At 45.7% G+C, this 13811-nt stretch overlaps 1 protein-coding gene and 1 non-coding gene across 6 annotated transcripts in view; both read left to right on the forward strand.

Moving 5' to 3' along the window:
• Nucleotides 1-13811, forward strand: part of ARHGAP10 (Rho GTPase activating protein 10) — a 375463-nt gene that overhangs the window by 80565 nt on the left and 281087 nt on the right. The window lies entirely within an intron of this gene.
• On the forward strand, nt 7409-7481 carry TRNAG-CCC (transfer RNA glycine (anticodon CCC)). The gene has a single exon. It is a non-coding gene; the product is annotated as a tRNA-Gly (tRNA).

Below are 13811 nucleotides of genomic sequence, written 5' to 3' on the forward strand. Positions count from 1 at the left end.
AGGCTATGGTTTTTCCAGTGGTCATGTATGAATGTGAGAGTTGGACTGTGAAGAAGGCTGAGCGCTGAAGAATCGATGCTTTTGAACTGTGGTGTTGGAGAAGACTCGTGAGAGTTCCTTGGACTGCAAGGAGATCCAACCAGTCCATCCTAAAGGAGATCAGTCCTGGGTGTTCATTGGTGGACTGATGTTGAAGCTTAAGCTCCAGTACTTTGGCCACCTGATGCGGAGAGCTGACTCATTTGAAAAGACCCTGATGCTGGGAAAGATTGAGGGCAGGAGGAGAAGGGGATGACAGAGGATGAGACGGTTGGATGGCATCATCGACTCAATGGACATGGGTTTGGGTGGACTCCAGGAGTTGGTGAACAGGGAGGCCTGGGATGCTGCGGTTCATGGGGTCGCAAAGAGTTGGACAGGAGTCAGCAACCGAATTGAACTGAATCCTCCCCCATCCCCTTTCCTCTTTGGTAACCATAAGTTTGTTTTCTGTTAGTCTATTTTTGTTTTGTAAATAAATTTATTTGTGTATTTTTTTTCTAGATTCCACATATAAGTGGTAGATGATATTTGTCTTTCTCTGACTTCACTTAGTATGATAACCTCTAGTTGTATCCCTGTTGCTGGAAATGTCATTATTTCATCTTTTTTAATGGCTGAGTAATATTCCTGTGTGTGTGTGTGTGTGTGTACCACATCTTATCCATTCATTTATTGATGGACATTTAGTTTGCTTCTTCCGTGTCTTGACTATTATAAATAGTGCTGGCATGAACATAGGGGTGTATGTTTTTTCTGAATTAAGAGTTTTTTCCCCTGGGTCTGTGTCCAGGAGTGGGTTTGAAGGATCATACGGCACCTCTAGTTTTTAGTTTTTTTAAGGCACCTCCATACTGTTCTCCATAGTAGCTGCACCAATTAACATTTCCCCCAGCAGCACAGGAGGATTTCTAAAGGAAATGTTTTGTACTCACTGGCTTTGCATGTGAGTCTCACTCATGTCCTCTGCCAACTACCGCATGGCTCTTAGCAGGGAGAGAGGCTCCGCCTCTGTGAGGGGGTGTCTCTCTGAGGACCTTGGGCTGTTCCTCCTCTCCTGTCCCTGGGCTGGCTAATGTCGCTGGGGAGGGGCCTTAGACAGCTGCGTGTGTCACGTCCTTCCGTGGGAAAGAAATGAGCAGGGCCGTTTGGAGTCTCCTGAGAATTTCACTTCGGGAACGAAGATGGGAAAAGCAGTGAGAGCTGAAGTTGAAAGAATGCATCTGAGTTGATGTGAGGATGCTGGAAAGGCCCCGGCCTTCCAGGAATGGCCAGGCCGCGGACCCTGTGGGGCAGCAGCAATTCTGACAAGAGGAGTTGTCGTGAAATAGAAGAAAACACCCCATTTCAAGTGGGAGGAAAGTAAACACTCAGAGAGCAGCCGCGTGGTATTAATGGCAGAGAGAGGGTCCCAGGGCAGACTGTACTGCAAGTTCTTAGCACAAGTTGTTCCCTATTTTTTCTCCCTGGCTCTTTGCAGTTATGTTCTCGTGACTTTATTGCTCGCATTCAAAGGCCCTAACTTACATAGGGCGCAGAATAGATGGAGTTCTCTTTCCATCGCAAGGACTCACCTCCTTTTGTTCATGGTACCTCACTGTCTCCCCTGTGGTTTATGATATGAATTTAACTCATTTTTGGGGAACCCTGTTCACCGCCCCCCCATTCTTTGCTGTTTTTTTCTGATGACTTTAATTTTTTTTTTTTTTAAGTTTGTTTTCTGCTGAACTCCACTGGAATGTGTCATTTTGACTCTGCAGAGTGGGTGGTGATCGCCCATCCAGTGGGGGCCGTGACTCCTTGGTCGGCCGTCACGTCCTCTTCTTATTTTATCCCACGCCCTGGGCCGTGCTGAGTGAACGGGCAGTGCAAGTCATCGGGCATTTCTTGTGAAATGCTTAATTTGGGGTGCAAACGGGGAGGTGTTAGGCCTTCCTTAGAGTGAGTCATGTTTGATTCAAATAATTTTATTTTAAAGGAAACGAGAGACTTCCCTAATGGTCCAGTGGTTAAGGCTCTGGCTTCCAGTTCAGGGGTGTGGGTTCAGTTCCTGGTTGGGGAAGTAAGATTTGACATGCTGTGTGGCATGGCCAAAAGTTAAAAAAGATGAAAGATATTAAAGGAAATGAGTATTTGTTTGTGAGAAATGGGAGACTTAAACTGCAGCTCTTGGCTTTGGTCAGCAGCTGAGTATCTAGTCCGCGCAGTGAAATGGTGACACACTGGCTGAAGGGTGGGAAAGCTTATATTCTTTCCGTCAGGTGAACACTCTGACATCTAAATCCTGGCTGATATTTATTTTGGACCTTAAGCATATGCTGTGGTTAACAAGGCAGCTTGTCTTGACAGTATTCCCTGTACGTGGTTTTATTTTTCTTTTCTGTCTCCCCTTCCTTAAGATATTTTGGAAACTGCTTTGTTTGCCAAGTTACTATATTCAGTTCCGAAATGTTTGAATAATATTATGTTTTGTCATTGAGCTTACATCCTCGATCTGGGGAAACAGTACTCGCAAATAGTGTTCTTGTCTTCTGTATATTACCTTGCACCTCAAGGTTACCTATTTTTCTTAAGAAAAAACTATCATGGTGTATTTGTTTCCTAGGGCTGCCATAGCAGAAATCCCACAGATGGGGCGGCTGAAGCAATGGAAATGTACTGTTGCACAGTCTTGGAGGTTAGAAGTCCAAGATCAAGGTGTCAGCAGAGGTGGTTCATTCCCGGAGCTGAGAGGGAGGAGCCTGGCCCAGGCCTTGCTCCTTGGTGGTAGATGGACCTCATCTCCTTGTGTCTCTTCACCTTGTCTTCTCTCTTTGCATGTTTCCGTGTCCTTTTTTTTTTTTTTTTTTTTTTTTAAAGGACACCCGTCATTGAACTAGGACCCGTCATAATGACCTTGGGACTCCCCACACGGCACTATTGGTAAAGGACCCGCCTGCCAGTGCAGGAGACTTAAGAAACTCGGGTTCAATCCCTGGGTCAAGAAGATCCCCTGGAGGGCGGCATGGCAACCCACTCCACTATTCTTGCTTGTTGTGTTTTTTAGATTCCACATGTAAGTGATACCGTACAGTAGCTGTCTTTCTCTGTCAGACTTGCTTCACTTAGTATAACAACACCTGCAGGTCCATCCATGTTGTCACAAATGGCAAAAACGTCATTCTTTTTAATGGCCGAGTAGTAATCCGTTGTGTATTTCTACCACACCTCCTGTATTCCGTCATCTGTTGATGGGTACTTAGGTTGCTTCCCTATTTTGGCCGTTGTAAATAACGCTGCTGTTTACATTGGGCTATGTGTATCATTTTGAATTAGTGTTTTCATTTTATTTTTAAGATATCTACCCAGGAGTGGAATTGCTGGGTCATATGATAGTTCTATTTTTAGTTTTTTGAGACGCCTCCATACTGTTTTCCACAGTGGATGCACCAGTTTTCATTCCTACCAACAATTTACGAGGGTTCCCTGTCCCCCACATCCTGGCCAACATTTGTTATTTGTGATCTTTCTGATAATAACCATTCTGACAGGTGTGAAGTGATATCTCATTGTGGTTTTAATTTACATTTCTCTGATTAATGATGTTGAGCATCTTTTTATATGTCTGGCCATCTATACATCTTTGGAAAAATGTCTATTTAGTTCTGCCCATTTTTTAAATCACTTTAAAAATATTGAGTTGTATGAGCTGTTTATATATGTTGGATATTAACTCCTTATGGGTCATAAGATTTGTAAATATTTTCTCCCATTTAGTAGGTTGTCTTTTTGTTTTGTCAGTGGTTTCCTTTGCTATTCTAAAACTTTGAGGACCACCGGTTTTTGTTGCTCAGATTTAGGTACTTCTCTGGATGTGTCAATGATCCTGCTGCTGCTGCTGCTAAGTCACTTCAGTCGTGTCTGACTCTGTGCGACCCCGTAGATGGCAGCCCGCCAGGCTCCCCCGTCCCTGGGATTCTCCAGGCAAGAACACTGGAGTGGGTTGCCATTTCCTTCTCCAATGCATGAAAGTGAAACGTGAAAGTGAAGTCGCTCAGTCGTGTCCGACTCTTCGCGACCCCATGGACTGCAGCCCACCAGGCCCCTCCGTCCATGGGGTTTTCCAGGCAGGAGCACTGCAGTGGGTGCCGTCGTTTCCACCATACGTTCTTGTTATTCAGCTTTGTTGGTCCATCAGCATTTCTTGTTTTCTCAGGTGATTAGAGAAGGTAGAAGTTGAGCGGGTGTTAGCCTGGTTATTCTTTCTCATACTTAAGCACTTCGCCTTATCCCACAGCATGTGTATGCGTGCACACACGTGTGTGTGTGTGTGCACGTCCTTTGCGGCTTCTCTCCGGGACGTGCTATTCAGCTGGTGGACCATGTGTCCCCCACTAAGAGTGTACCTGTCACTGCCATTCTTTGCCTCACCAGGCTAAACCAAGGCTGGATTCTGTACTAAAATCTGGATTCTAGCGAGTGCTCTCCTTGAATTAGGTGTGTGAAATTGAGCTAGTTGTCCACAGCTGTGCTTTCTTCCCTGCCTGTAGAGTGAGGGGAAGACTGTCTGTGATTTTCAGATTGACTCCCGTGGGATCTGGTCTCACTGGGGAGCACTCAGTGGGAGATGGGGGCGCCTCAGGCAGGGTTCTTCATCCTGCCTCCACCTGGGCAGTTGTGCGTACCTCTTGGTTCCACTGTTGACTGGTTGTGTGATCTTGGCTGAGGTGCTTGACTGTGTGTCTCAGTTTCCTCCTCTGTAAAGTGGGCATGATGACAGAACATGCCTCTTGGAGTTGTGGTGATACCCAGATGAATCAATGAACACAAGGTGGTTAGGAGAGTACCCGACATTATCAGGTATGGTAGGCAGTGTAATGACTCTCCAAAGATGTCCCTTCCTAATTACCGGATAACCTGTGAATGTTAATTTTGGTGGCAGAAGAGACTCCGCAGTTGGGAGTAAGGATCCTGAGGCGGTGAGATTATCCCGTGTTGTCATGGTGATCCCATTGTAGTTATGGTGGTCCTTAAGAGAGTAAGAGGAGGAGACGTAATGACAGAAGCAGAGGTTGGATGTGATTGACGGCTGGGGGGCATGAGCCAAGGATTGTGGGCACCCTTTAGGAGCTTGAAAAAGCCGGCAAATGTATTCTCCTCTAGGGCCCCAGAAGGAATACAGCCCTGAGGGACCCGTCTGGACTTCTGACCTCTAGAAATAGAAGATAATAAGTTGGTGGTATTTTAAGCCACTCAGTTGGTGGTAGTTTACCTTAGAGCAGCAGCAGGAAACAAATATAGAAGTGTTAGCTGCTTAGATGTGTGGCTGAAGTTTGAATGAATGTCGTTCTCATCTGACAGCCTGCGGTGGCAGCTCCTCTCTCTCTACAGACACCCTCACCCAAAAAGACTCCCCATGTTTGTAGAGGTGTGCAGCGTGGCTGAGGTCTGGAATGCGGCAGGGTGTGGCGGTGAGGATTGGGTGGTGGTCTGCCTTGGGTGGTCAGGCAGGAAGTGTGCCTGCCCTGTGGGATTCTCTGCATTGCCCACATCATTCCCCTCTGAAGCGTTTTTCGTAATGACGTGATCACTTTGGTCAACAGTATCTGGTTGTCTGTCATGCTCCATATTGGGTCTTTTTTTCTAGTTTTTATTTATTTGTTTTGGGCCATGCAGGGTTTTTTGCTGCTGTGTTGGCTCTTCTCTAGTTGGCAGCAAGTGGGGGCTGCTCTCTAGTTACAGGTGTGCAGGCTTCTTATTGCAGTGGTCCCTCTTGTGGAGCGTGGGCTCTAGGGCACGTGGGCTTCAGCAGTGGCAGCTCCTGGACTCGAGAGCACAGGCTCAGTAGTTGTGGCCCACAGGCTTAGTTGGGCTTCCCTGGTGGCTCAGATGGTAAAGAATCTGCCTGCAGTGTGGCAGACCTGGCTTCGATCCCTGGGTGGGGAAGATCCCCTGGAGGAGGGCATGGCAACCCACTCCAGTATTCTTGCCTGGAGAATCCCCATGGACAGAGGAGCCTGGTGGGCTACAGTCCATGGGGTAGCAAAGAGTCGGACACGACTGAGCGACTAAGCACAGCACAGGCTTAGTTGCCCCACAGTATGTGGGATCTTTCCAGATCAGGGATTGAACCCATATCTCCTGCATTGGCGGGCAGATTGTTTACCGCTGGGCCACCAGGGAAGCCCCTCCGTATTGGGTCTCGAGTCCTGGTTTATGCATTTGTTTTGAGGCATCTGCATCTTTGTGGACTCAGCTTGTGTTCCTTTACCCCCGGCATTTGTCAGTTCAGGCCATTCTATTACTAGTGACTTGAGGTGGGGTTTATTCTGTGATTAAGAAGAACTCTGCACAAGCATTCTAATTGGGTTGGATTGGAGAGTTAGGGCTAGGATGGCTTTAATGTAAGAGTTGCACAGATGGTACTGGCCCTTGAGCTGCTTGAAGTATAGCCTGTGATGTGGCCTTCAGGCCATGACTAGCCCAGTAAGGCATTCTGGGCTGGAGAGACATTTGCACCACTTAAAAACTATCAGATGAGTTGTTTTCTTTCTTTTTTGACTAGTATAGAGAGGCCAGACGGCTATTCTTGTACACGGTGCTGCAGTCAATTCTGTAAATCTGGAAAAACACGAAGGAAAAATGAGAAGCCCGTCCACAGTCCTGGAGGAATTTTGTTTCACTTCCAAGTTCCTTGGATTAACATCAGCATTATTTCCTCGGCATGCATCTGACGTGAAAGAAATGAAGTTCTTAGAGTCTGCACCCTGTTCTTCTCTAAATAAAACACAGAGGAATTTGGGGACGTGTTTTGATGTGCAGAATGGGTGGTGGCCCTTCCCTTGGCAGAGCCGGTGCATATTTGATAATCTAGCGATTTCAGTCTCTACATGCCGAGGAATGTGAGCTTCTGTGTGCAGTTTGTCCATTTGGAAAAAGAGTTTAGGATTTGATATGGTGAAGAATCCTGAGTTTCAAATTTCGTGAGTGAGAAAGGTACATTTATTGGCTGCTTCATTTTCCATCTCAAACTGGGAATTAGAGAGCATGCCACGGTTCCTCAAGGGTGCCATTTAGTGGTTTGGTTGATGGGATGGGAAGTTGCAGAGAGATCCTGTGGTTACAACGTTATTCCCAGGGCCAGTCTTGTCACTTCAGGGGCTCTCATGTACCCAGAGGGCTACCTGGCAGTGACGTAGAACAATCTGAACAGAGAGGTTTCCCTTCCTTCCAAGTGCTGTATGTGTCTAATCGTTCAGAACTATTAGGTGCATAGGTGGCTGTGCTGTAAGAAATAATCTCGTTTGTCAAACCATCAAGGATGAGTGGGGCAATTCCAGCCAGCGTCTGGAGGCTCTCCAAACCTGGATTTAAACTGTGGTTAGGAACTTCCTTGGTGGTCCAGTGGCTAAGACATTGCACTCCCAATGCAGGGGACTCAGGTTCGATCCCTGGTGAGGGAACTAGATCCTACATGCTACAAATAAAGTGTGGTTGGATCTCTACATGTGGAGTTCTGCCCTCAGACTGAGTAGGTCTCAAATACAACTCCTCATCTCTCAAATTTCTTCCAACCCTGGCTGTATTTTTCTCTTCCATTTGCCTGCAGATTGAAGACCTAAAAGTTCCACTCTGGGAGACTCTGGAAGCAGCAAGTTCAGTTGAAAGACTGCAGATCCCTTTAATTCTTTTAAGTCAGCTATGCTTTTTGTGCACACAGGCATCATATTGGGCTTCCCAGGTGGCTCAGTGGTAAAGAATCCACCTGCCAAGGCAGGGAGACACAAGAGATGTGAGTTTGATCCCTGGGTTGGGAAGATCCCCTGGAGAAGGAAATGGCAACCCACTGCAGTATTCTTGTGTGGGAAATACCATGGACAGAGGAGCCTGGTGGGCTGTAGTCCCTGGGGTCACAAGAGTTAGACATAACTTAGCGACTAAATAACACCACCGACAACAAAGGTTTGGTCTTATCCAGTAGTATGTGCCAGCCTTGAAGGTGTTCCTAGAGAGTAGTGCTATAATTTACCATCCTTGGGAATCAGCATGCAGGAGAGGATGAGGGACATGGAAACATATGGTATATGAATTTTCCATTTAGTTCAGTTCAGTTCAGTCACTCAGTCGTGTCCGACTCTATGTGACCCCATGAACCGCAGCACGCCAGGCCTCCCTGTCCATCACCAACTCCCGGAGTCCACCCAAACCCATGTCCATTGCGTTGGTGATGCCATGCAACCATCTCATCCTCTGTCGTCCCCTTCTCCTCCTACCCCCAATCCCTCCCAGCATCAGGGTCTTTTCAAATGAGTGAGCTCTCCACATCAGGTTGCCAAAGTATTGGAGTTTCAGCTTCAACATCAGTCCCTCCAATGAACACCCAGGACTGATCTCCTTTAGGATAGACTGGTTGGATCTCCTTGCAGTCCAAGGGACTCTCAAGAGTCTTCTCTAACACCACAGCTCAGAAGCATCAGTTCTTCTGCTCTCACCTTTCTTTATGATGCAACTCTCACATGCACACGTGACCACTGGAAAAACCATAGCCTTGACTAGACGGACCTTTGTTGGGAAAGCAATGTCTCTGCTTTTTAATGTGCTGTCTAGGTTGGTCATAACTTTCCTTCCAAGGAGTAAGCATCTTTTAATTTCATTTCAAGTGTCTTTTAATTTCATTCAGTCACCATCTGCAGTGATTTTGGAGCAAAGCCAGCCACTGTTTCTACTGTTTCCCCATCTATTTGCCATGAAGAGATGGGACAGGATGCCATGATCTTAGTTTTATGAATGTTGAGCTTTAAGCCAACTTTTTTACTCTCCTCTTTCATTTTCATCAAGAGGCTCTTTAGTTCTTCTTCACTTTCTGCCATAAGTGTGGTGTCATCTGCATATCTGAGGTTACTGATATTTCTCCCGGCAATCTTGATTCCAGCTTGTGCTTCTTCCAGCCCAGCGTTTCTCATGATGTACTCTGCATATAAGTTAAATAAGCAGGGTGACAACATACAGCCTTGAGGTCCTCCTTTTCCTATTTGGAACCAGTCTGTTGTTTCATGTCCAGTTCTAACTGTTGCTTCCTGACGTGCATACAGGTTTCTCAAGAGGCAGGTCAGGTGGTCTGGTATTCCCATCTCTTTCAGAATTTCCCACGGTTTATTATCCATTTAGTTTGAGCCATTCAAGAGAACTAGTTGAGATCTGTGCAAAGGCTCTGGGAATCATGTCAAATCTCCCGAAAAGTCAGAACAATGTGATGGAGAAGACATCAGTAGAAGCTTGAGAGACCAAGGAGTTGATCCTTTGCCTCCAGGTCATAATATGAGCAGTCTAAAGAGGTCTGTGAGTTTGATCAAGTCACTAATCTATCTCTGAACCTGCTTAACCCATCTGTAACTTAAGGTAACATCAACACTCACCCTTCAGGCTGGTTATAAGAAATAAGTGAAATATTATTTGTAAGTCCATTAGCACAGAGTAGGCACTCAACAAAGGCAGTCGCATCTAGTGGGCCCTTCATTACCTTCCCCTAGCAGAGGAGCACTGCCAGCCATTGTAACTGAGACTGGTTGAGTTTCATGTGCTATGATAAACCTTTATCTTTGGCACAGAGGATCTTTGTACTTTTTTAATGGACTGTGTAAATGTAGTAAAGTGTCTTATGATTTTGTTATGTATGAAAAGGCAGCAGAGATCTCTCAGAGTATAAACTACATGGGAGAGTGTGCTGTGCTTAGTCACTCAGTTGTGTCCACTCTTGGCAACGTCATGGACTGTACCCTACCAGGCTCCTATGTCCATGGGGATTCTCCAGGCAAGAATACTGGAGTGGGTTGCCATGCCCTCCTCCAGGGGATCTTTGCAAGCAGAGGTTCAAACCCGGATCTTCCACATTGCAGGTGGATTCTTTACTGTCTGAGCCACCAGGGATTTAAAATGTACTTTAGAGACTTCCCTCGTGGTCCAGTGGTTAAGAATCCATCTTCCAATGCAGGGGACATGGTCGGGGAGCTAAGACCCCACATGCCTCAGGGCAGCAGTGCCTGGGAGCCACAACTAAGACCTCATGCAGCCAAAAACAAGTAAATATTTAAAAAATGTACTACACAACAGAAAAGGTGATAAATTTGTGATGATTAAATGGAACTGGAGTTTAGAGTGGTGAAATTTTTAAGCAATAAGAAGTTTTTTAAATGAACTCTTAATAACACTAGAAAGAAGTCAGTGGAGGGGAAAAATGATTATATTCTAAAATAAAAATAGATGTAACTATAATACCTAGCACAGAGGTAAGAGAGAAAAGTATGGTATTTACATAGGAAGAAATGTATCATATTAGCTGTGCAAATATGATTCAGTTCAATTCTGCTGTTATAAATAGTTTCAACTAATGAGATTAGGAATTGAAATAAATGTTGAGAAATGGATGCATTTAAATTATAGCTTTCTGGAGAGTATCTTGCCCTGACATTATGAAAGCATGATTCTTGAAGTATTTTTTGACATGGTAGTTTTGGATAAAATAAAGGAAGAGACTCCAGAGGGGAAAAATAGATTTTATACCAGCATTTATGGTTCTGTGGGCTTCTCTGGTGGCTCAGATGATCAAGAATCTGATCCGGGTTCAGTCCCTGGGTAGGGAAGATATCCTGGAGAAGGGAATGGCAACCCACTCAACTGTTCTTGCCTGGAGAATTCTTTGGACAGAGGAGCCTGGCAGGCTAGAGTCCATGGGGTCATAAAGAGCCTCTGACACGAGCGAGTGACTAACATGGTTCTATATGTATAATATAAGCATTATATGTTGTTTATATCTGGCATATGTAAATAAGTACATAGAGATTTACATAGATAAACACACAAACGGAACCACTTACGTGCCCCTGTTGAGAACTGGCAAACATTAGCAAAATGGAATACGATAAAGTTATTAAAAATGATAATAAGCCCACACGCTCACTATTTGGAAACAGCTGCATGAACTAAAAAGCAAAAACTGTCTGGTCCCTGTTTCAAAGATAGAGGGAAGCACAAGGGTGCCAGCTGCTGCCTCAGGGCCCAGATAAGCTGAGGCGGGAGAAGAGAGAACCCCGAGAAAATACTGGCTAAATGAGGCAGTTTCAGGTGAGCAGCGCTGTGAAGGTCGCGCGCTGTGGAACAGAGCGGGGTGTAGGGCACAGGGGCGATGATTCTGGGGAGGGTGGTGCGAGGGGCAGGTTTCTGTGAAGGAGCCAGCCAGACGGGGGTGCGGGCGGGGAAGGAGCCCTTCCAGGACGGGACAGCACTTTGAAGCCTGGTAGTCTGGAGTGATTTGGCTTGTGTACACCAAGAACAGGCCGTCATGGCCAATCCTAGGGAATAATCCTATGTTTGCCTGGATTAACTCTGGACTGGCCTCGATAGCCAGGGTTTATTTTTTTTTTAGAAGATATATACCTTTATTATTTTATTTATCATGCCCCTTGGCATGTGGCATATTAGTTCCCTGACCGGGGATCGAACCTGTGTGTCCCCCTGCCAGCGCAGAGCTTAACCACTGGACTACCAGGGAAATCCCCAGGCTTTACATTTTTATGATTTAAACATTTTTATTGTTTAGATGTGAAATTTTGGTGGAAATACAGAAATATGGGAACCAGGTGTATGCTTTAAAGAAGAATGAGAAAGCAAATATCCGCAGACTCACCACTAGGTTATGAGCTAAAATAACCTTTGAATCCCCTCGTAGCCGTCTGTTGCATCCTCTGCCGTTGTCCCAGGTGGTGAAGATCATGTGACTTTTGAGAGAATGATTCACTTACCGTTCTTAGTTGTTCTGTAATTTTGTGACCCGTGTATGCAACGTACACATAGGGTTTAGTGGAGCTTGCTTTGAACTTCATGTGAAACAGCCATACTGTGGATTCTTTCGGGACTTCCTTCCTCCTCTCCACATTGTGAGGTTAATCTGTGTTGATGCGTGGATGTATGTTGTAGAAAGTACGCATCTGTAAGTGCACGTGTGCTGAAGTTTATCTTAGGAATTTACCTGGAAGGACAGTTGTAGGTTCTAGGTTCTTACCGAACTTATTAGATAATGCCAGAATACTTGAAAGGTGATTGTATCAATTTTTGGGCTTCCCAGGTGGCTCAGTGATAAAGAATCTGCCTGCCAAGCACGAGATGCGTGTTCTGTCCCTGGGTCAGGAAGATCCCCTGGAGAAGGAAATGGCAACCCACTCCAGTATCCTTGCCTGGGAAATCCCATGGAAGAGGAGCCTGGCGGGCTGCAGTCCTTGGGGTCACAAAGAGTCGGATAGGACTTAGCGACTAAATCACCACCACCACATACCCATTCTTACCCTTGCTGGCAGTAAGTGAAAATTTTTGTTGCTCCAGATACACCAACCCTTGAGGTTGCCAGACTTACTGATTTTTGCCAGTCCGATGAGTGTACTGAGGTGTGTTGAGGTTTTCTTTTCACTTTTATAATCACTAATGAGTTTGAGCACCTTTTCATGTGGTTTTGGGCCATTTGGATTTCCTTCATTTTGTTTTGCAAAGAGCCTATTCAAATGTTTTGCCCAATTTTTTATGGGACTTTCTGCCTTACCTCAGTGATTCATAGCTGCTGTTTGTACCTTTGGGGTATGTGCTTTTTCTTTACTCTTTAATGTCTTTAAAATTTTAATACAGTCAAATTTCATTAACCTTTCTATATTAGTCTATTTATTACTTAGTAACAAATCACCCCGTGTCTAGTGGCCTAAGCAGCAGTCTTTATGTCAGTTTGGACTCTGCCCATTGGGCAGTGTGATCTCATCTGGGCTACCTCCTTTAAGGCGGGAAGCTCTGCTTCTATGGGTGGGATGTCTGACCGATGGGGCAATAAGTGGGGGGCTTGGGCCACACATCTTTTACCGTTCAGGAGGCTAGCTGGGGCTTGATCACATGGCGGTCAGAGGCTTTCAATGGCGTGGAGCAGGGATGCGCGAAGTTCTGAAGCTGGAGGTTCCGAATTAGCAGTGTCCCTTTCATCACGTTCTGTTGGCCACAAGACCAGCCCAGATTCCGGGGGTGGGATAAAACTCTACCTATTGCCAAAGGAGCTGAAGAGTCCCATTAAAGAGAAGCCTCCTACAAAGGAGGGGTGGAGAAGGAGACCATGCTTGCACCCATCATGTTTTACATGATGGTTGTGCTTTTGTTCTGTACTCCAAGGGTAAGAAATTACGATCCTGTGTCACCTTCTAAAACGTTTCTGGTTTAGCTTTGGAAGAATGAGGTTTCCAAATCTGTGACAGTGGAGGTTGTTGATAATGAGGGAAGCTATGCATATCAGGGCAGGGGTTCTAGGGAAGACCTTTCTACCTTCTCCACAATTTGCTGTGAACCTGAAACTACCCTAAAATAGAAACTGTTAAGAAAACATTAAGAGGCCTTCCCTGGTGGTCCGGTGGTTAAGAGTCCACCTGCCAATGCAGGGGACGCGGGTTCCGTCCCTGGTCTGAGAAGATTCCGCATGCCACATGCCACGGGGCAGCTAAGCCCGTGAGCCACAGCTAGAGAAAGGCCACATGCCACAGTGAAGACTCAGCGCTGCCAGAAAGAAAATAAACAGCCAGACTGTGAGAGCGGCTGGGAGAACTGGGGAGGGTTCGTAGGAAGTTTAAGAAGTGAGAAGCAGCAGCTTGTCAAGGAGGGCATTGGGGAACCATTGTGCTTAATGAGTGGAGGTAAAGAGTTGGTTAAAAAGCTTTTTTTCCCAGTGTAAAAATAAGAAATTTTTTCTTTCACTCCTTGCTTGTTAGCTGTAA

The sequence above is a fragment of the Bos mutus genome, chromosome 17 (genome assembly GCF_027580195.1).
Source record: "Bos mutus isolate GX-2022 chromosome 17, NWIPB_WYAK_1.1, whole genome shotgun sequence".
NCBI lineage: Eukaryota > Metazoa > Chordata > Mammalia > Artiodactyla > Bovidae > Bos > Bos mutus.